We start from the raw sequence: 21,690 nt of genomic DNA, 5'->3' as shown, positions 1-21,690 counted from the left end.
GAGACTTCAGAGTGCTCCTCAATAAACTTCCGCTGTACTTTACTGTTAACTTACAGGTACGAGATACCAGACCCAGTCTCAGGGATGGCTAACTACGGAGATCCTGTCGATAGCCAGAGTAAGTAAAGTTAAGTAAATCTGCTAAAATGTTTTTGCCACCTTACTTGTGGAATAATCTCCAAGGCTCTAAAATTTGATGAATTAGTGCCTCTACAGCAATTCAAAAGGCTGCTTGAGGTCCTTTTTACTGAATAATGTCTTTGTTTTTCTTGTATTGATGTGAATATTGAGGTGTCTCTAGGGCTCATCTGTAAAAGAGAGCTTGGTCTCAGCATGACACCATGTCAAAATAATGTTAAATAAAATGGTTGCAATTGCAGTGAAATTGCAACAAAATGTCAATTTGAAGTTCAAGCAAACACTAGTGTTTATAGTATTACCATGTTTCGGGAAAAGCAGTTTTGAAGTGAAGCAAAAAACATGGCATTCCCCATGGGGTCGAATTTAAAGCTGAATCCACACTGAGTAGCAAGTCCGGGCGTCAGGTGTATGATTTTCGTGTTATCTGTTAGGGATGAGATGTGTGAAAACAATAGTTAACAAACAAAATCAATCCATGAATTAGGAAAGATTCATAAAAGAGAGTCAAACTCACTAAAAACAGCATCAACTTCAAACTCTTCTTCAAAATGAGGAGCCACACTCAAACGTATAACGTTACCCAGGCATTCAGCGTTGAGGTCATCTGGAACGGGAAAAGTTAGTCAATCAAAACAAATATTGTCAAACGTTTAGTGCTTGAATATGCCGGGTGCAAATTGCATACTTATAGAAGATGTCTGAAGTGGTTGTATGCCCACAGCTACCATCAACAGGGAAAACAACCTGTAAGGCATTAAAAAAAATATTATGATTGATTTAAAGGAGGAAGAACACACACAATTCAGATGTTTGCATCGCATAAGACTAGTCTAGGCTTATTACTACTTACCCTGAGGCAAAAAAACGGAAGAACACACACAATTCAGATGTTTGCATCGCATAAGACTAGTCTAGGCTTATTACTACTTACCCTGAGGCAAAAAAACAAACCATTGTAGATTTGTTTCGATAAAATACACAGCTACAGAACCTAATATTTGACCGATGCCCAGGGGTATTCAACTCTTACCCTACGACAGGGTTTCCCAGACTAAGTTCTCTGGACCCCAAGCGGTGCACGTTTTGTTTGTTTTTCCCCTAACACTACACAGCTGATTCAAATAATCAACTAATCATCAGCTTTGATAATTTGAATCAGCTGTTTAGTGTTAGGGCAAAAACCAAAACGTACACCAAGTTTGGGAAACGCTGTTCTACGAGGTCTGAAGCCTGCTGGTTTTCTGTTCTACCTGATAATTAATTGCACCCACCTGGTGTCCCAGGTCTACATCAGTCCCTGATTAGAAGAGAACAACGAAGAAAGGCAGTGGAACCGGTTTTGAGATCCAGAGTTGAGTTTGAGGGCTATAGCCAATCCTGCTCACCCGATACAGAACCAATCAGTCGGTTTAATCGAGAACAATCATCAGAAATCACGCAATATGAATCAGACAGTGGGGCGCCGCCTGACCCACTAGATGGTCAGAAGGTTCAAATCAACGTTTCATATCGTAATTTCCGAGTAGGCAAAAAGCATCAACCACGGCTGTTATTACACCCCGTATACGTTGGTGGCGGTAACGACTATTTGTATTGTGCTGTAACTAAAACTAGAAGAAGATCTTCTGACGTCCTTTCCATTCGTCAAAGGTACTTAATCGTAGTATATATATTTTTTTAAACTGTGATTTAAGGGCAGCGATATGGTATACATAGAAAAGAGAAAGCTGGTGATGTTCATAGCAGGAGCTATCAATAGCACTAATAAAGTAGAGTCTAAAACGGAGAGGATTAAACTAATAGTGAAAGCTGCTGGGAGACATTTGAGTATGACAGGGTTGACATGGGAAGAGGTTCGAGATGACCTCAATCATCAGATGGTGGAGTCAAGTATTACTGGATCTTAGTTATGGTGGTAGTACTACAATGGAATGCTCGAAGCCTGTTGGCTAATGGGCAGGAATTCAAGCAGTTCATTGTTGAGATGCTAGCTAAGCCTGATTGTGATTTGTGTGTAGGAAACATGGCTCAAGCCGAATGTGGAGTTTATCAAACAGGGATATGTAGTAGTTCGTAGGGACCGAGATATAGGGGGAGGGGGGATGTGCCACCTTCATAAAGCAAGGAATTCCCTACAAGATGATAGGTCAAGGTATTGAACAGGAGTATGTGGAGGTGTGGCTGAGAGGAGGGGTGCTAGTGGTAGTGAATTACTATAATCCGTGTAAGATATTGGACTTGGAAGTGCTGGAGAGGGTGGAGGGCCAGGAAAGAAGTAAGGTAATGTGGTGAGGGGATTTTAACGACCACAACACGCTTTGGGGGGGAACGGATGGATGGAAATTTGTATTTATTTTATTTATTTTAAATTTTTTATTTCACCAGGTAAGCCAGTTGAGAACAAGTTCTAATTTACAACTGCGACCTGGCCAAGATAAAGCAAAGCAGTTACAACAACAACAGAGTTACATATGGGGTAAACAAAACAAAGTCAAAAAATACAAACATAAAATATATATACAGTGTGTGTGAATGTAGTAAGTTATGGAGGTAAGGCAATAAATAGGCCATAGTGCAAAATAGTTACAATTTCGTATTAACACTGGAATGATAGATGTGCAAATAGAGATACTGGGGTGCAAATTAGCAAAATAAATAACATTATGGGGATGAGGTAGTTGGGTGGGCTAATTTCAGAATGGCTGTGTACAGGTGCAGTGATCGGTAAGCTGCTCTGACAACTGACGCTTAAAGTTAGTGAGGGAGATAAGAGTCTCCAGTTTCAGAGATTTTTGCAGTTCGTTCCAGTCATTGGCAGCAGAAAACTGGAAGGAATGGCGGCCAAAGGAGGTGTTGGCTTTGGGGATGACCAGTGAGATATACCTGCTGGAGCGCAGACTACAGGTGGGTGTTGTTATGGTGACCAGTGAGCTAAGGTAAGACGGGGATTTGCCTAGCAGTGATTTATAGATGACCTGGAGCCAGTGGGTTTGGTGACGAATATGTAGTGAGGGCCAGCCAACAAGAGCGTACAGGTCACAATGGTGGGTAGTATATGGGGCTTTGGTGACAAAACTGATGGCACTGTGATAGACTACATCCAATTTGCTGAGTAGAGTGTTGGAGGCTATTTTGTAAATGACATCAACGAAGTCAAGGATCGGTAGGATAGTCAGTTTTACGAGGGCATGTTTGGCTGCATGAGTGAAGGAGGCTTTGTTGCGAAATAGGAAGCCAATTCTAGATCTAACTTTTGATTGGAGATGCTTAATGTGAGTCTGGATAGAGAGTTTAGTCTAACCAGACACCTAGGTATTTGTAGTTGTCCACGTACTCTAGGTCAGACCCGCCGAGAGTAGTGATTCTAGTCGGGTGGTATGGTGCAAGCAGCGTTCGGTTGAAGAGCATGCATTTAGTTTTACTAGTGTTTAAGAGCAGTTGGAGGCTACGGAAGGAGTGTTGTACGGCGTTGAAGCTCGTTTGGAGGTTTGTTAACACGGTGTCCAATGAAGGGCCAGATGTATACAAAATGGTGTCGTCCGCATAGAGGTGGATCCGAGCTTCACCAGCAGCAAGAGCAACATCATTGATATACACAGAGAATAGAGTCGGCCCGAGAATTGAACCCTGTGGCACCCCCATAGAGAAGGCCAGAGGTCCAGACAACAGGCCCTCCGATTTGACACATTGAACTATATCTGAGAAGTAGTTGGTGAACCAGGTGAGGCAGTCATTAGAGAAACCAAGGCTATTTAGTCTGCCAATAAGAATGCAGTGGTTGACAGAGTCGAAAGCCTTGGCCAGGTCGATGAAGACGGCTGCGCAGTACTGTCTTTTATCGATTGCGGTTATAATATCGTTTAGGATCTTGAGTGTGGCTGAGGTGCACCCATGACCAGCTCGGAAACCGGATTGCATACGGAGAAGGTACGGTGGGATTCGAAATGGTCGGTGATCTGTTTGTTAACTTGGCTTTCAAATACTTTCGAAAGGCAGGGCAGGATGGATATAGGTCTGTAACAGTTTGGATCTAGAGTGTCACCCCCTTTGAAGAGGGGGATGACCGCGGCAGCTTTCCAATCTCTGGGGATCTCAGACGTTACGAAAGAGAGGTTGAACAGGCTAGAAATAGGGGTTGCGACAATTTCGGCGGCTAATTTTAGAAAGAAAGGGTCCAGATTGTCTAGCCCAGCTGATTTGGTGGCCGGGGTAGTGGTAGCCAGGTGGAATGCATGGCCAGCCGTAGCAAAATGCTTGTTGATATTCTCGATTATTGTAGATTTATCGGTGGTGACAGTGTTTCCTAGCCTCAGTGCAGTGGGCAGTTGGGAGGAGGTGCTCTTATTTTCCATGGACTTTACAGTGTCCCAAAACTTTTTGGAGTTAGTGCTACAGGATGCAAATTTCTGTATGAAAAAGCTAGCCTTTGCTTTCCTAACTGATTGTGTATATTGGTTCCTGACTTCCCTGAAAAGTTGCATATCGCGGGGGCTGTTCGATGCTAATGCAGTACGCCACAGGATGTTTTTGTGCTGGTCAAGGGCAGTCAAGTTTGAGGAGAACCAGGAGCTATATCTGTTCTTAGTTCTGAATTTTTTGAATGAGGCATGCTTATTTAAGATTGAGAGGAAAGCACATTTAAAGAACAACCAGGCATCCTCTACTGACGGAATGAGGTCAATATCCATCCAGGATACCCGGGCCAGGTCAATTAGAAAGGCCTGCTCGCTAAAGTGTTTTAGGGAGCGTTTGACAGTGATGAGGGGTGGTTGTTTGACCGCAGACTCATTACGGACGCAGGCAATTAGGCAGTGATCGCTGAGATCCTGGTTGAAGACAGCGGAGGTGTATTTAGAGGGTAAATTTGTCAGGATGATATCTATGAGGGTGCCCATGTTTACAGATTTAGGGTTGTACCTGGTAGGTTCGTTGATAATTTGTGTGAGATTGAGGGCATCTAGTTTAGATTGTAGGTTGGCTGGGGTGTTAAGCATATCCCAGTTTAGGTCACCAAGCAGTACGAACTCTGAGGATAGATGGGGGGAAATCAGTTCACATATGGTGTCCAGGGCACAGCTCGGGGCTGAGGGGGGTCTGTAGCAAGCGGCAACAGTGAGAGACTTATTTCTGGAAAGGTGGATTTTTAGAAGTAGAAGCTCAAACTGTTTGGGCACAGACCTGGATAGTACGATAGAGCTCTGCAGGCTATCTCTACAGTAGATTGCAACCCCACCCCCTTTGGCAGTTCTATCGAGACGGAAAATGTTGTAGTTGGGGATGGACATTTCTGAATTTTTGGTGGCCTTCCTAAGCCAGGATTCAGACACTGCTAGGACATCAAGGTCCTCCTCCTTAGGGAGGAGGCTTCGGATGTTAACGTGCAAGAAACCAATGATTTTACGGTTACAGAAGTCAACAAATGATAACGCCTGGGGAGTAGGAGTGATACTGGGGACTACAGGGCCTGGGTTAACCTCTACATCACCAGAGGAACAGAGGAGGAGTAGAATAAGGATACGGCTAAAGGCTTTAAGTGCTGGTTTTCTAGTGCGTTGGGTACAGAGAAAAAAAGGGTCAGGTTTCCGGGCGTTGTAGAATAGATTCAGGGCATTATGTACAGAAAAGGATATGGAAGGATATGAGTACAGTGGAGGTAAACCTAAGCGTTGGGTAACGATGAAAGAGAGAGCATCACTGGAGGCACGATTGAGTCGGTCTCCGCGTGTATGGGGGGTGGGACAAAGGCGCTATCTATGGCAGGTTGAGCTGGGCTGGGGGATCTACAGTGAAATAGTACAATAAGAAATAACCGAAACAGCAATAAGCAAGACATATTGAAATGGGAGAGAGGCATAAAGCAATCACAGGTGTTATTCGAGAGCTAAGACAACAGCTGGTAATGGCGACAAAGTTTGGGCTGAGGCTAAACATAAACAGGATGCGGTACCGTATAAAGGAACAGTCCAGCAGACATTAGCTGTATAGCTGAGTTATCATAAGGTCCGGTGAACAGCAATAGGAGAGTTCGGAGGTAGTTCGGGGGCTGCTATAGCACTAGCGAGCAAGAGGCCACGGCTAGCGAGTGCTAGCAGGCCGGGGCTAGCAGATTGATCTTCGTGGTCGACGTCGTAACGGGAAACCTGTTGTAATCACATCAGACGATTTCGTCGGCAGACCAGTCGTGTTGGATCGGCGGGGCTCCGTGTCAACACAAGGAGGTCCAGTCCAGTTGACAGAGAGGTAGATAGCCGGGAGAAGGGCCTGGCTCGCGGCTAGCTCGAGGCTGATTAGCCAACAACAATGTCCATTTGATTGCAGCTATCTAGCTACGATGATCTGGTGTTAAAGGTCCAGTGAATCAGTGATTCCGGCAGGAAAAACCGATATGTTCTGGGTCGATAATGCGCTGTGCAGACAGTGCAGACTGGCGGATAATAGTCCAGGCTAGAGCTGGCTGGTAGGTAGTGCAGGCCACGGACAATGTTGAGAAACCGCTAGCGGTGGCTAATGGCAAGTAGCTAGTTAGCTGGCTACTCCCGTCCGGTACACAGAGAGGTAGATAGCCGGGATATGGGCCTGGCTCAAGGCTAACTGGTGCTTGCTTCAGGGGCAGTGGTGATTAGACAAACAGCAACATCCAATTCGGTTGGGGCTAGCTAGTTGCGATCCGGTGTTAATGTCCAGTGATTCAGTTATTCCGGCAGAAAATCTGATGTTCTGGGTGAAAACCGCTAACGGTGGCTAATAGCAAGTAGCTAGTTAGCTGGCTAGCTGGTATCAACTGAAGATTCTAGATAAAAGGTAAGTCAATAATAGAATCCGTTCCACATTGAGTGAGGCGTGTTGCAGGAAAGTATATTTTGTAGAAGGATTAAAAGTGTGATAGGGAAATATGTATAAAAAGTACAAAAAACAGGCTATTTACACAGACACACAACAAAGAACACGACCGCACTACTATGCCATCTTGGAAGTGGAAGATGGCCAAGTGATGGAAAATTTGATAGAAAATAAAGATCTGGTGTGCCTGAATGATGGCCAACGGACCAGGATTGATGTAGCCACAGGGAAAGAGTCTGCCTTGGACCTCACTCTGGTATCTAGTGGGATGGCAGGAATATGTGAGTGGGAGGTATGGGAGGAGTCGACAGTAGGGAGTGATCATTACCCCATTGTATTCACAGTAGGCCGGAGGGAGGAGGAGGTGTTAGTGGATAGAGTAGGCAGGTGGGTGTTTGGAAGGGCAAAGTGGGATCAGTTTCAGGAGCTGAGTGAGCAGGTGATTGCTCGGGTGGATATGAGAGGGGATGTAGATAGTATGAATAACTGGGTGAGAACAGCGTTAGTGAGGGCAGCTACTGATGCTATACCTAAGAGTTCGGGGAGGAGGAGGAGGAAAGCAGTCCCATGGTGGACGGAGGAATGTGGGGCAATGGTGAGGATTAGGAACAGTGCATTTAGAGTACTGAAAAGGATGCATAACTTCCAACATCTGATTCAGTATAAGCAGGCCCAGGCCCTGGTGAGGAGATCTATCCATCAGGCAAAGAGGTCATGTTGGCATCGGTTCTGTGACACCATTGGAAGGGCGACACCTGTGGGAGAAGTGTGGGGGATGATTAAGAGGATGAATGGGATTATCCAGTGTTGATGAGTGGGGAGGATGTGGCAGTAACAGATGAGAAAGCAGAGATGATGGCCAAAGCATTTGTCCAAGTGCATAGCTCTGCAAATCTGTCAAAGGAGGGGCAGAGGGGGAGAGAGAACACGAGAGATGAGCATCCTGGAGTGCTGGAAAGGAGGGAGGATGTAAATTATGCGTTGAATGCACCATTTACCAGGGCAGAGGTAAAAAGAGCAATAGGTAAGGGTGGGTTAACTTCACCTGGGAAAGATGAGGTGTGCTATGTTATGTTGGCAGATCTTAGTGATGAGGCACTGGATAAGGTATTGGTGTTGTACAATAGAGTGTGGGAGGAGGGGAAACTACCAGGCAGTTGGAAGGAGGCAGTAGTGGTACCAATCCGGAAGCCCAGGAAGGATCCAACGAAGCCAACAAGCTATCGGCCAATAGCTTTAACATCATATGTACAGTGGGGAGAACAAGTATTTGATACACTGCCAATTTTGCAGGTTTTCCTACTTACAAAGCATGTAGAGGTCTGTAATTTTTATCAAAGGTACACTTCAACTGTGAGAGACAGAAGTTAAGACAAAAATCCAGAAAATCACAATGTATGATTTTTAAGTAATTAATTTGCATTTTATTGCATGACATAATTATTTGATACATCAGAAAAGCAGAACTTAATATTTGGTACAGAAACCTTTGTTTGCAATTACAGAGATCATACGTTTCCTGTAGGTCTTGACCAGGTTTGCACACACTGCAGCAGGGATTTTGGCCCACTCCTCCATACAGACCTTCTCCAGATCCTTCAGGTTTCAGGGCTGTCGCTGGACAATACAGACTTTCAGCTCCCTCCAAAGATTTTCTATTGGGTTCAGGTCTGGAGACTGGCTAGGCCACTCCAGGGTCTTGAGATGCTTCTTACGGAGCCACTTCTTTGTTGCCCTGGCTGTGTGTTTCGGGTCGTTGTCATGCTGGAAGACCCAGCCACGACCCATCTTCAATGCTCTTACTGAGGGAAGGAGGTTGTTGGCCAAGATCTCGCGATACATGGCCCCATCCATCCTCCCCTCAATACGGTGCAGTCGTCCTGTCCCCTTTTGCAGAAAAGCATCCCCAAATAATTATGTTTCCACCTCCATGCTTCACGGTTGGGATGGTGTTCTTGGGGTTGTACTCATCCTTCTTCTTCCTCCAAACATGGCGAGTGGAGTTTAGACCAAAAAGCTATATTTTTGCCTCATCAGACCACATGACCTTCTCCCATTCCTCCTCCGGATCATCCAGATGGTCATTGGCAAACTTCAGACGGGACATGCGCTGGCTTGAGCAGGGGGACCTTGCGTGCGCTGCAGGATTTTAATCCATGACGGCGTAGTGTGTTACTAATGGTTTTCTTTGAGACTGTGGTCCCAGCTCTCTTCAGATCATTGACCAGGTCCCGCTGTGTAGTTCTGGGCTGATCCCTCACCTTCCTCATGATCATTGATGCCCCACGAGGTGAGATCTTGCATGGAGCCCCAGACCGAGGGAGATTGACCGTCATCTTGAACTTCTTCCATTTTCCAATAATTGTGCCAACAGTTGTTGCCTTCTCACCAAGCTGCTTGCCTATTGTCCTGTAGCCCATCCCAGCCTTGTGCAGGTCTACAATTTTATCCCTGATGTCCTTACACAGCTCTCTGGTCTTGGCCATTGTAGAGAGGTTGGAGTCTGTTTGATTGAGTGTGTGGACAGGTGTATTTTATACAGGTAACGAGTTCAAACGGGTGCAGTTAATACAGGTAATGAGTGGAGAACAGGAGGGCTTCTTAAAGAAAAACTAACAGGTCTGTGAGAGCCGGAATTCTTACTGGTTGGTAGGTGATCAAATACTTATGTCATGCGATAAAATGCAAATTAATTACTTAAAAATCATACAATGTGATTTTCTGGATTTTCTCTCACAGTTGAAGTGTACCTATGATAAAAATTACAGACATCTACATGCTTTGTGAGTAGGAAAACCTGCAAAATTGGCAGTGTATCAAATACTTGTCCTCCCCACTGTATATAAGATTATGGAACGTATTATTATTGAGAGGCTAATTTACTTCCTGGAGAGCAGAGGGCTAGTAACGCCAGATCAGAGTGGGTTCAGGAAGGGTAGGGGAACTATGGATCCAGTGCTCTGCTTGGAACCAGAGGTCAGGAAGGCTCAAGTGAACAAGGAGACTGTTGTAGCTGTCTTTTTTTATGTGGAGAAGGCGTATGATGTGGAAGGAGGGGTTGTTAATCAAGCTTGATATTATGGGGGTAGGAGGAAGAATGTACAACTGGATAAAGGATTTCCTGTTTGGAAGGTCTATCCAGGTGTGGGTGGGGAAGTCTTTATCAGGCATTTACTTGGTGGATAATGGTACACCGCAGGGGAGCGTGATTAGTCCTCTGTTGTTCTCAATCATGATCAATGATGTTTACTCGCAGGTACAGCCGGATATAGGGTTAATGTGGGGATTCAGGTTCTCTGTAGGGAACTCAAACAGTGTTCTTTACCAGGAGAAAGGTGTGAGATGAGGTATGCTTGAGGTTATATGGGAGAAACTTGGAGAGTGTGGGGGCCTTCAGGTTCCTTGGGGTATAATTTGATATTAGACTGACCTGGGCAGAACACATTGAGAGAGTGGTGGGAAAGTGTAAGAAGGTGCTAAATGTGATGCACTGTCTGATGGGGAAGGAGTTGGGTGCTGGGTGTTCCTCATTGAAGACCATGTACGTTGCATTGATCCGATTTGTAAGAGACTATGGAAGTATAGTGTATGGTTCGGCAGCCTGGACCTCACTGGAAAGGCTAGATGTCATACAGGGGCAAGGACTCAGAATATGTAGTGGGGCGTTTCGGACGTCCCCAGTGGCTGCATTACAGGTGGAGATGGGGGATATGCCGTTGCAGATTAGGAGACAGCAGCTGGCAATTAATTACTGGGTCAACCTACAAGGACATAGGGTGTCTTATCCTGCGAAAGGGATTTTACAGGCATGCTGGGAACATGAGCGAAGACCGAACACGAGCTGTGGGTGGGTGGGTAATATCCAGGCGAAGGAGATAGGACTGTATGGAAGGGAGTTTAGTCCAACGGTAGTTATTCCTGTAAATCCACCATGGCTACTCCCGTCTCCAGGAGTTTATCTAGAAGTGTTGGAGGGACTACATAAAGATAGGGAGGGTGTTGATCCAGCTGATTTCTTTAAGAGACGTCTGGAAACTGTATCCGGATTTTGTGGCCATTTACACAGATGGTTCCAAAGCTCCAAGGACAGGACGTACTGGGTCAGCATTTGTAGTGCAGGAATGTGGGGTGGAAGTCAGGAAACGTATTACAGATCATCTGGATGTATATACGGCGGAGCTGATGGCCATACCGTTGGCCTTGCAGTGGGTGGAGGAAGTGAAGCCAGACAGAGTAGTTATTTGCTCTGATTCATGTGCAGTGTTAATGAGTCTCCAATCATTTAGCTCACGTAGCAGACAAGACCTGCTTTATGAGGTGCTACAAACCCATGGCAGGATTAAACAGATGGGTATTTAGATAAGATTTACTTGGGTTCCAGCCCATGTGGGGGTGGAGGGGAACGAGGCAGTAGATGAACAGGCTAAACAAGCACTTAGTAGTGGGGATGTTGATGTTGAAGTGTTAATGAGCAAGACAGAGGCAAAAAGACTGAGATATATATATATATATATATATATATATATACACACATATATACACACACAGTGATGGTGAAGAGATGGCAGGAGCAGTGGAATAAAAATAATAAGGGAAGGCATTTATTTCAAGTACAGAGGAAAGTCGGGGAGGGGAGGATGGCAGGGAGGGACAGAAGAGAGGAGGCTATTTTTACAAGATTAAGAGTGGGACACAGCCAGTTGAATAATACATTAAACGTGATAGGAAAGCATCCATCAGGAAAGTGTGATTATTGTCAGGAAATAGAGACTGTGGAGCATGTATTGCTACAGTGTGGGCAGTATCAGAGGGAAAGGGAGAGGATGATATTTAGTATGAGGGAGAAGGGGATACAGGAAATTAGTTTAAAGAGTATATTGAGTAGAGCGTCATTAGATATAGTCTCAAATATTTTGTTATCTTTTTTTAAGAGAAACGGGGTTGGTAGGTAGGATTTAGTTTATCCCTGTCTCTGGCCCACACTCCAGTATGGTAGGTGGCGGTAATGCACCATAACGTTGGATGCCAACCGCGGATAAACCCCACTGAAGAATAATAATAAGAAGAACTGTGATTTAAAAACTAATGTAATGAATAAAAATAAAAAAAGTGTTTTTACCCCGGGATAGCCCGCTAATATGACCCATAGTAGGGAAGAACATGTCTTGAGTGTAATTCGATTGTAGCTCAGTTGGTAGAGCATGGCGCTTGCAACGCCAGGGTTGTGGGTTCGATTCCCACGGGGCCAGTATGAGGGGAAAAAAATGTATGCACTCACTAACTGTAAGTTGCTCTGGATAAGAGCGTCTGCTAAATGACTAAAATGTAAAATATAATCAATTTAAAAGGATTTGCAATTTTGCATTAGCAGTCTTTTTGCCTTACATTTCCCGGGAACCATGTCATGGTGTCATTTCCTGTTTTCGGTGCTAGGCTGCGTGTCCTGTCTCTGTCTTAAAAATCCATATTTTTCCCGAAGTGTGCAATAGCACACTATCTCACATGGATTTCAACTCTCTCTAGCCAATACTTACACCATTCATATAACCAGGAACCAATATCCAAAGTGCATACTTAGAAAGACTCATTTCATATGATATGCCTACATTTAAAATGCATATGAGGGGGTACTTTGGAGGCACTATGGGCAGAGCAAGATGTGATTGGGCCTACAATGACCAAAAAAGGTTGAGAACCACTGGACTAGGCAAGTTTAGATGGTACATTATAACAATTCCAACTATAATCATCCATTAGCCATGATGCCCAAAATACTCCTATCCCATGCTTGTTGAAGCCCAAAGATGTCTCATCACTTATCTCTGGAGGCATTTCAGACTACTTAACTTCCTACCCATAACTGTCTTTAGATTCCCTATAAGAATATAATTTAGTGAAAGCAAAGTAACTCCACTAGTCATGCATTATGATACGGTAGATAAGTGTGTCTTATGTATCAGATCATTTAAATGTAATAATATTATATCTTCATTTAGAATTAATCAAACTTAGTTGTCATTGTCTTGTTTTTCTTTACAGATGCCATCTTTTAGAAGAAAAAGAGCCACACTGGTTTACAGAGACCTGATTAGCGGCGTGATAGCACGTACACCCCTGCCATCAACTTGGATCGGTGAGAAAGTTGCTCTGTTCTGTTCAACATAATTGAACCAGGATAGTCCACTCAGTAACAATTGTCACCACTCTCTAGGGATTACTGGGAGAGCAGAGATGGTTCCCTCTGCAGCAGAAGTTGTGCCCAGCTGCAGTGATGCACCTCCTCCACCAGCATAAAAAGTAGGAAGGCAGCTGATGTTGAGGCCTGGAAGGGGTTGAGGGAGCTACTCCACATGCCTGCAGTGGAGCTGGAATGTCCTCCACCCAACGCCACCTGCAGTGTTTGTAGAGTTTTGGAGGAGGCTGAGCTATGGCGCTGAGGGGATTGTGGCTCAGATAAATATTTCTGTGCCACGTGCTGTGAGAACACACAGCACTCCCAACATTGTCCACCAGTTAGAGTTATGGAAGGTAATGTGCAGTGGGGAAAAAAAGTATTTAGTCAGCCACCAATTGTGCAAGTTCTCCCACTTGATGAGAGAGGCCTGTAATTTTCATCATAGGTACACGTCAACTATGACAGACAAAATGAGAAAAAAAATTCCAGAAAATCACATTGTAGGATTTTTAATGAATTTATTTGCAAATTATGGTGGAAAATAAGTATTTGGTCAATAACAAAAGTTTCTCAATACTTTGTTATACCCTTTGTTGGCAATGACACAGGTCAAACGTTTTCTGTAAGTCTTCACAAGGTTTTCACACACTGTTGCTGGTATTTTGGCCCATTCCTCCATGCAGATCTCCTCTAGAGCAGTGATGTTTTGGGGCTGTCGCTGGGCAACACAGACTTTCAACTCCCTCCAACGATTTTCTATGGGGTTGAGATCTGGAGACTGGCTAGGCCACTCCAGGACCTTAATGCTTCTTACGAAGCCACTCCTTCGTTGCCCGGGCGGTGTGTTTGGGATCATTGTCATGCTGAAAGACCCAGCCACGTTTCATCTTCAATGCCCTTGCTGATGGAAGGAGGTTTTCACTCAAAATCTCACGATACATGGCCCCATTCATTCTTTCCTTTACACGGATCAGTCGTCCTGGTCCCTTTGCAGAAAAACAGCCCCAAAGCATGATGTTTCCACCCCCATGCTTCACAGTAGGTATGGTGTTCTTTGGATGCAACTCGGCATTCTTTGTCCTCCAAACACGACGAGTTGAGTTTTTACCAAAAAGTTATATTTTGGTTTCATCTGACCATATGACATTCTCCCAGTCCTCTTCTGGATCATCCAAATGCACTCTAGCAAACTTCAGACGGGCCTGGACATGTACTGGCTTAAGCAGGGGGACACGTCTGGCACTGCAGGATTTGAGTCCCTGGCGGCGTAGTGTGTTGCTGATGGTAGGCTTTGTTACTTTGGTCCCAGCTCTCTGCAGGTCATTCACTAGGTCCCCCCGTGTGGTTCTGGGATTTTTGCTCACCGTTCTTGTGATCATTTTGATCTGCTCCCACAGTTGATTTCTTCAAACCAAGCTGCTTACCTATTGCAGATTCAGTCTTCCCAGCCTGGTGCAGGTCTACAATTTTGTTTCTGGTGTCCTTTGACAGCTCTTTGGTCTTGGCCATAGTGGAGTTTGGAGTGTGACTGTTTGAGGTTGTGGACAGGTGTCTTTTATACTGATAACAAGTTCAAACAGGTGCCATTAATACAGGTAACGAGTGGAGGACAGATGAGCCTCTTAAAGAAGAAGTTACAGGTCTGTGAGAGCCAGAAATCTTGCTTGTTTGTAGGTGACCAAATACTTATTTTCCACCATAATTTGCAAATAAATTCATAAAAAATCCTACAATGTGATTTTCTGGATTTTTTTTCCTCAATTTGTCTGTCATAGTTGACGTGTACATATGATGAAAATTACAGGCCTCTCTCATCTTTTTAAGTGGGAGAACTTGCACAATTGGTGGCTGACTAAATACTTTTTTCCCCCACTGTAAATAGCTGATGAATTTTAGTTCAATATAACATTGGCTACGATGACTGATGTTGAACTGTCATTTCAGGCTTGCAAATGCTGTGTTCCTGCAGGGGTACCTGAAAGCAATGCAGGGACCAAACATCACAATGTTTCTTCACTATGACATTGCATGCCAGCTGAAGCCTCATTTACAGGTAAAATTGATAGAACAATCTATGTTAGTTATTATAATACATTAGATCATGTATTTCATATTTAACCACCACCCTGTAGTAAGAGATTCATGAATCGCTTGATACGGTTTTATGAATGGCTTGAAACAATTTGCTCCATACCTGCTTTGTAATCATAAGTGATATTTTACACAAAAATGCACAAAATAACTGCTCCTACACTAAATTATTTTGACATTTAGAAAAACAGTCCCAGTCTGATGGTGGACACCACATTTGCAGTGCCAGTGTTTCATGCCTATGCTCATGATGCTGACTGTCAGGTAATGAATACATTTTCTTCTTTATCATTTATTCTGTTAAACACCAATTCTTTGTAGTTGCACAGTTGCCCTAACAATATTAAGAAACAGCTAGTTGTAATTTGTCCTAGTCCCTTAATTAATCACCACCCATTGTAATGCTCATTATGGTTTCTGATTGTACTTTACATTTCAGGTCACTGACGGTACCAGGTATGTGACTGGTAGTGGGCTTGCTGAAGGAGAACAGATGGAGAGGTTGTGGTCCTACCTTAGAAAATTTGGGAAGATCACAAAAGAGATGACACCATCTTATCATGTTGACACCCTCACTGATGCCCTCCTCTACTACGCAGTCAGGGAGAAGCAAGGTATAAATGTAGAACTGGAAATCAGTTAAGTATTGAGACGACCCATTGTTCAGGATTGTGTTGGTATCATTTTGCAACAAAAAATACGCTGATGTATTTTAAAGTCTATGAAATGTATGTTCACCTTCATATGTTATAGCACTAGCAATACAACTCTGTCGGCAGAAGGTCCCGAAGGAGGAAATCAAGGCATAGGAGGAGTAGATGGTGCTGGTAAACAGTATTCCAGGTTAGATTCCATGTGTTTTGCTCATCATTTTTGTTAATAAGTAATTATCCTTTTCTGCTAATTCAATCAGATGAATTGGAAGCAGGGCTTCAGTAGCTTGAGTCGAGGCTTTCTCCTACAGAGCTCCTCTTTATGGAATGGTTTGCTGATGTGAGAGAATCAGACTCAGTCTCAACTTCAAGTCTAGACTGAATACTTCTCTCTTCTGTCAGTCCTATGATTGAGTGATCACTTCTTTAAACCTGAAAGCCATCTGACCCTAGAGTCTTGAAATGTTTGCACCCTCTATAGCCATTATGGTCTTTACCTGACCCTGCTGGTCATCTATGAACATTTGAAAGTTTTTTTGTGTGCTCTATCCTGTTCTGATTATCCATCAGTCTGACAAGCATGCACACCATGAACCGCTTGTATTGTGCTTCTGCCTCTGCATTGCTTGCTCTTTGGGGTTTCAGGCAGGGTATCTGTAAAGCACTTTTTGATGCTGTTTTACAACTGCTGATGTAAAAAGGGCTTTATAAAATACATTTGATTGATTTGATGATGAAATCCTTACAGTGGTTTCACTGACAATTTTATATTTTAGTAAAATTCCCAATAAGATATTTTTCACTAACTTGTGAGCATTGCACATGTAGAACTCGGCACAACTGCCAGTGTGGTTTATCTTGTTCTGCAATAGATTGAATTAGGCCCTTGATTATGTTGTAGGCAGCACACAGTTGGACGTGGAAGTTTGGACCCCGTCAGATAAAGGAGACCCTCACAGACAACAGGACGTTGCTCCTTACCTGGCAGGAGAGATACGTGGAAACTCTCGCAGAGCAATATCGAGTCGCGTAAGTAGTTGCTACATATCTGACCTAAGGTTTTATCCCATCTCTAAACACCCCTTTCTGTCTGGTTTAGCCCTACCAGTCATGACTGCCACGTTCCTATACCCTACTGTGTGCTGAGTCCTGGTCCCACAATCTCTTGGATCTGCATAGCTACTCCCTGTTACTTTATACTCTTATCATCACCTCCTGCTGTCACCTGCCCCTTTTCAATACATATCCCAGAAATATGAGTCCCCCCCCCCCTCCCCTGCTTAATCTTGGTTTCTCAAATGACTGCCTCGCCTGGTTCACCAACTACTTCTCAGATAGAGTTCAATGTGTCAAATCGGAGGGCCTGTTGTCTGGACCTATGGCAGTCTCTATGGGGGTGCCACAGGGTTCAATTCTTGGGCCGACTCTTTTCTCTGTGTATATCAATGATGTCGCTCTTGCTGCTGGTGACTCTCAGATCCACCTCTACGCAGAAGATACCATTTTGTATAAATCTGGCCCTTCATTGGACACTGTTAACAAACCTCCAAACGAGCTTCAATGCCATACAACACTCCTTCAGTAGCCTCCAACTGCTCTTAAACACTAGTAAAACTAAATGCATGCTCTTCAATCGAACGCTGCTGGCACCCGCCCACCCGACTAGAATTACTACTCTCGACGGGTCTGACCTAGAGTATGTGGACAACTACAAATACCTAGGTGTCTGGTTAGACTGTAAACTCTCCTTCCAGACTCACATTAAGAATCTCCAATCCAAAGTTAAATCCAGAATCTGCTTCCTATTTCGCAACAAAGCCTCCTTCACTCATGCTGCCAAATATGCCCTCGTAAAACTGACTATCCTACCGATCCTTGACTTCGGCGATGTCATTTACAAAATAGCCTCCAACACTCTACTCAGCAAATTGGATGTAGTCTATCACAGTGCCATCCGTTTTGTCTCCAAAGCCCCATACACTACCCACCACTGTGACCAGTACGCTCTTGTTGGCTGGTCCTCATTACATGTTCGTCGTCAAACCCACTGGCTCCAGGCCATCTATAAATCACTGCTAGGCAAATCCCCGCCTTATCTTAGCTCATTGGTCACCATAGCAACACCCACCCGTAGTATGCGCTCCGGCAGGTATATCTCACTGGTCATCCCCAAAGCCAACACCTCCTTTGGCCGCCATTCCTTCCAGTTCTCTGCTGCCAATGACTGGAACGAACTGCAAAAATCTCTGAAGCTGGAGACTCTTATCTCCCTCACTAACTTTAAGCATCAGTTGTCAGAGCAGCTTACCGATCACTGCACCTGTACACAGCCATTCTGAAATTAGCCCACCCAACTACCTCATCCCTATATTGTTATTTATTTTGCTCATTTGCACCCCAGTATCTCTATTTGCACATACTCTCTTGCACATCTATCATTCCAGTGTTAATACTAATTGTAATTATTTTGCACTATAGCCTATTTATTGCCTTACCTCCGTAACTTGCTACATTTGCACACTGTATATATATTTTCTGTTGTATTTTTTGACTTTATGTTTTGTTTTACCCCATATGTAACTCTGTGTGTTGTTTTTTAATCGCACTGCTTTGCTTTATCTTGGCCAGGTCGCAGTTGTAAATGAGAACTTGTTCTCAACTGGCTTACCTGGTTAAATAAAGGTTAAATAAATAAATAAAATATATTCTACATTAAGTCTTCTGACTTGTGTGCCATCATTTCATGCTGCATAATCCACTCTACACGCAAATGGGTTTTCCTAACTGGTTAGTTTTATGTTGAGATGCTTTCATACTGTTATATTTTTGCTTATATATTTGTATAATATTTTCTAGTTCTGACATGATGTCCCGTCAATCACCGATGATGGGAACGCTCAGTTGACTACTCAGCTTGAAAAGTAAATAGCTTCTTTAGGATGTTGTCTCCATCATATTTGTCCCACTGTATTGGGGCTAGTCAATATAGGTTTTAAACCTTTTAACATAAATTTTCACGTTTCCGCCTGGAGAAAAGGTTGAAGGCCATGGAGAAGAGAAACCGGATTGTACGCTGGTTCTTCAACACTGTGCAGCAATTTTGGAAAGTCTGCAGACAAAGAAGACTGCTGGCCACAATCCATAGGCTTGTCCTGGAGCGCTCTTTCTATTGTGGCCTGGTCAGAAAGTATGCAGGTACTGCAGCCAATTCAGTGTTGTTGAACACTGTATCACACTCTGGCATATCACTGCTGTTGTTATCTACGTCTCATTCACACTGGTGCTTTGAATTGTATGATTGGTTTCTATCAACCTTCAAGATTTTCATTACCATTTCTTTAAATTGTTTTTCAGATGGACAAACAATTGCTGTGCAGCTCTCCAGAAAAATCAAACGGACATCGGAGAGAATAAATCAGCAGATCAACGCCTACAATGGAAGGAACAAGTCACCTCAATTCCCGCCAAGACTGGAGTATGTGGATGTTCTCCAGCAAGACCATCCAGTCTGGTCCCAGGTGTCCAACAGCATGGGGGACAGTCTGCTCCGGGCAAAGCAGCGTGCAGTGATGCTGCATAACATGTGCCTTAGGACAGAGGAGGAGAGGCACCTTGTACAAGCAAATGGCCTTTTGTATTGCCAGCGAGAGCTGTGGCTTTTTGAAGAGGCCCTTGCTTCTCTTGGGCAGTGTGAGGCCGAGCCAACACGCTTTCACCTGGGTGCCTCTGCTGCTCCGAAATGAAATGCAGAACATATTAAAGCTCCAGCAAGCATTTTCAATGTTGGTTGGTGATGGCTCGGTCAGCACAGATGTAGAGAAGGACAGTGAATCGGAGGACAGTGATTCAGAAGATGAAAGTGGTTCAGGAATTAATGTCTGTCTGTGCTTGTGTTCTATAGGGACAAACTGTACACTGAATATTCCAAACATTAGGAACACCTTACTAATATTGAGTTGCACCCCACCCCACTTTTGCCCTCAGAATAGCCTCAATTTGTCAGGGCATGGACTCTACTATGTGTCGAAAGCGTTCCACAGGGATGCTGACCCATGTTGACTCCAATGCTTCCCACAGTTGTGTCAAGTTGGCTGGATGTCCTTTGGGTGGTTGACCATTCTTGATACGCATGGGAAACTGTTGAGCGTGAAAAACCCAGCAGTGTTTCCGTTCTTTACACAAAATGGTGGGCCTGGCACCTACTACCATACCCCGTTCAAAGGTACTAAAATAATTTGTCTTGCCCATTCACCCTCTGAATGGCACACATACACAATCCAAGTCTCAATTGTCTCAAGGCTTAGAAATCCTTCTTTAACCTGTCTCCTCCCCTTCATCTACACTGATTTTAAGTGGATTTAACAAGTTACATCAATAAAGGATCATAGCTTTCACCTGGATTCACCTGATCAGTCTACAGTATGTCATGGAAAGAGCAGGGCCGAGATTTACAAAACCTTCTTAAGGTTTTGTGAATTTCTTCTTAACTGCCATTTTTTTTCTTAACTGCCAATTGTTCCTTAACTATAGACTTATTAAGAAAGTTAAGCAAAGTTGCTATTCCTCAAAGGTTCTTGTAAATGTTCTTGCGCTATTTCTTATGTGTATCCTTAAGCAAAAAGTTAAGAACTTAGATTCTTGAAAATAAAGTTATTGGATTTGTTCTTAATTCCAAGATGGCTAAACACTTGTCTTAAACTCTGGGCAGTGAGAGAATAAGATCATGAGAGCAATTGAACATGTTTAATTCACTAACAAACTTAATCTCAAAGTTTCAGCATTGATTATTTTAAACCATTAAAATCATTCAATCTTAAGATATTGTTTTCTTTCTTAAGAAGCTTCTTAAGTTTTTCCTTAAGAAGTGTTTTGTGAATCTGGGCCCAGGTGTTCATAATGTTTTGTACACTGTATATGGAAACTAGACACTTTACTTTTGGTATACGCTATACAATTTGTTTTACTAGTTATCAGTTTTGAGCTAATTGATTAAGTCATATTTAGTGTGTAATTTAACAAATGATAAGAAAATCATATCAAAAGTTATGTGAATAATGCATTGTGAAAAGCTGAAACTTAGATGTAATATGTATGCCAATTGTAGGATTGATTTGGAGCAGTGAACAAGTGACTTTGAATATGTTTGTTGTACTCAGTCAATTGAAAATGTACTTGTTTTGAAACGTCCCATTTTGATGATCTGTTGATTTATGTGCTAATAATTGTGAAAATGTACCACATTTAAAAAAATTGCACCAGTGATTCAAAAAAACACTAATAAAACACTCCGGGAGACCAGGAGCATGCTTTAGTATTTTACTCAATCCCATTGACATCCTACTACAGTATAACTTGTCTCTCTGTTCGCCAAAATGATTACGTTTACAGTGTATGGTAATACTATATTTTGATAGTCCATCTGTAGATGCTCTACAGACTATCATTAACATTTCAACTAATTATCTCCTAACCCTTATTCTAACTCTAACCGTAGCAAGCAGTTGCTTATCAACACAGTTTATTAATAGTATGATTATCTGTAGAGCATCTACAGATGGAAAATCCGGACTATCCAAATAAATGTGACCCAGTGTATCGATGACAATCATTTAATGAAGCGAATATACACATAACCCATTCCAGCAGTGCATTGTAAACTACACCATAACTTTAAATTGTGGCTTTTCCATTGTGCTACATGATTTTACCATATAGCCGAATGGCTTGCTCCGTTTCAAGCATGGTTTAATCCATTCGGCTAATAGCTTTTAGTGCCCTATCATAATAATA

At 43.3% G+C, this 21,690-nt stretch overlaps 3 long non-coding RNA genes across 3 annotated transcripts; 2 read left to right on the top strand and 1 right to left on the bottom strand.

Annotated features, from left to right (window-relative positions):
- Positions 1-55: 55 nt before the first annotated feature.
- Positions 56-15,880, top strand: LOC311106844. The gene is made up of 6 exons (XR_014610359.1): positions 56-118; positions 13,021-13,114; positions 13,193-13,509; positions 15,101-15,209; positions 15,431-15,511; positions 15,687-15,880. It is a non-coding gene; the product is annotated as an uncharacterized lncRNA (long non-coding RNA).
- Positions 465-1,221, bottom strand: LOC311106669. The gene is made up of 4 exons (XR_014610350.1): positions 1,073-1,221; positions 827-885; positions 656-745; positions 465-565 (listed from the first exon to the last, which is right to left on the bottom strand). It is a non-coding gene; the product is annotated as an uncharacterized lncRNA (long non-coding RNA).
- Positions 15,881-15,967: 87 nt separating the features above from the next.
- Positions 15,968-21,201, top strand: LOC311106843. Its single transcript, XR_014610358.1, has 5 exons — positions 15,968-16,090; positions 16,802-16,929; positions 18,757-18,821; positions 18,933-19,095; positions 19,255-21,201. It is a non-coding gene; the product is annotated as an uncharacterized lncRNA (long non-coding RNA).
- The last annotated feature ends 489 nt before the right edge of the window (positions 21,202-21,690 follow it).

Source organism: Coregonus lavaretus (assembly GCF_964263955.1).
Source record: "Coregonus lavaretus genome assembly, chromosome: 31".
In the NCBI taxonomy this organism is placed as follows: Eukaryota; Metazoa; Chordata; class Actinopteri; order Salmoniformes; family Salmonidae; genus Coregonus; species Coregonus lavaretus.
The sequence above is the reverse complement of the archived record's forward strand: the minus strand, read 5'-3'. Positions and strand labels throughout refer to the sequence as shown.